This window comes from Heterodontus francisci, unplaced genomic scaffold (genome assembly GCF_036365525.1).
Source record: "Heterodontus francisci isolate sHetFra1 unplaced genomic scaffold, sHetFra1.hap1 HAP1_SCAFFOLD_242, whole genome shotgun sequence".
Taxonomy (NCBI): domain Eukaryota; kingdom Metazoa; phylum Chordata; class Chondrichthyes; order Heterodontiformes; family Heterodontidae; genus Heterodontus; species Heterodontus francisci.
In genome coordinates, this window is record NW_027142053.1 from 503,620 (window position 1) to 505,703 (window position 2,084).

Below are 2,084 nucleotides of genomic sequence, written 5' to 3' on the forward strand. Positions count from 1 at the left end.
GAAGGTTTAGTGTGAGACTTTAGTGTTAATCAGTGTTTGAAATTTCAAAATGCAGTGATGTTACCAGCAAGGGCAAGATATACAGCTTCAAAATGAACCAAGAAATGGATAAAATCATTTCTGTCGTGAGATAGAGAGGAAGAGATGGTGTGTGAGAGGCATAGACAGAGTCATGGACAGAGGCGGAAAAAGAGGGACAAGGAAAGACAGAGAAAGAGAGAGGGGGAGGCTGTGGCAGAGAGAGAGGGCGAGGCAGAGAGATAGAGAGTGAGTGAGAGAGAGAGCGAGACAGAGAGAGAGATGGAGAGAGGCAGGCATGAGAGGGAGAGACAGAGAGAGGATGAGCAAGCTGTAACAATCAGTAGCAATCCTCATTATCTGCCCAATCCTGCATTGGGAGTTTAGTGTGAGTGTTTTAGGGGTGAGTGTTGGTTCAGTGTTTGCTATTTTCAAACTGCAGTGCCATTCCCAACAATGCAGGTGTACAATACAAGAGCAGAGAGGTTATGCTGGAACTGTATAATTCATTGGTTAGGCCACGTGTGCATTTTGGTCACCTTATCACAGAAATGATGTACCTGCACTAGATAGGGTACAGAGCAGATTTACAAGAATGTTGCCAGGTCTAGAAAAATACAGCTATGAGGAAAGATTGGGTAGGCAGGGGTTGTTTCCCTTCTAACAGAAAAAGCTGAGTGGAGATCTGATTGAAATGTATAGCATTTAGAAGGGTCTGGAAAGAGTGGAGGTGAAGGATCCATTCACGTTGGCAGAGAAGTCAGTGACGATATAGCATAGATTTAAAATGATTGGCAGAAAACATAGAGGGGAAATGAGGAAAAACGTTTTCACCCAGAGGGTGGTGATGATTTGGAAATTGCTGTCTGAAAGGGTAGATGAGGCAGAGACCCTCAACACATTCAAAATGCACCTCAAGTCCGGTTATCTGAAGGGCCACGGATCAAATGTTGGAAGGTGGGATTAGAACTGGTAGTTCGATTTTCAGACAGCACAGAAACTATGGGTCAAGTGGCCTCTTTCTGCGCTTTAAATTGTCTATGATTCTATTATTCTCAGGAAAGAGTGAGTGGTTCAAAATTAACAAAGAAATGGCTGCAACATTGCTGTCCAAGGAGAGAGGGAGCAAGAGAGAGATGAGAAGAGAGTGAGAGAGAGAGAGAGAGATGGTGTGAGCGAGACACAGACAGAATAGTGCCGGAAGACTGGAGGATTGCAAATGTTGTCCCCTTGTTCAAGAAGGGGAGTAGAGACAGCCCTGGTAATTATAGACCTGTGAGCCTTACTTCGGTTGTGGGTAAAATGTTGGAAAAGGTTATAAGAGACAGGATTTATAATCATCTTGAAAAGAATAAGTACATTAGAGATAGTCAGCACGGTTTTGTGACGGGAAGGTCGTGCCTCACAAACCTTATTGAGTTTTTCGAGAAGGTGACCAAACAGGTGGATGAGGGTAAAGCAGTGGATGTGGTGTATATGGATTTCAGTAAGGCGTTTGATAAGGTTCCCCACGGTAGGCTATTGCAGAAAATACGGAAGTATGGGGTTGAAGGTGATTTAGAGCTTTGGATCAGAAATTGGCTAGCTGAAAGAAGACAGAGGGTGGTGGTTGATGGCAAATGTTCATCCTGGAGTTTAGTTACTAGTGGTGTACCGCAAGGATCTGTTTTGGGGCCATTGCTGTTTGTCATTTTTATAAATGACCTGGAAGAGGGTGTAGAAGGGTGGGTTAGTAAATTTGCAGATGACACTAAGGTCGGTGGAGTTGTGGATGGTGCCGAAGGATGTTGTAGGGTACAGAGAGACATAGATATGCTGCAGAGCTGGGCTGAGAGATGGCAAATGGAGTTTAATGCGGAAAAGTGTGAGGTGATTCACTTTGGAAGGAGTAACAGGAATGCAGAGTACTGGGCTAATGGGAAGATTCTTGTTCGTGTAGATGAGCAGAGAGATCTTGGTGTCCAGGTGCATAAATCCCTGAAGGTTGCGAACCAGGTTAATAGGGCTGTCAAGAAGGCATATGGTGTGTTAGCTTTTATTAGTAGGGGGGTCGAGTTTCGGAGCCA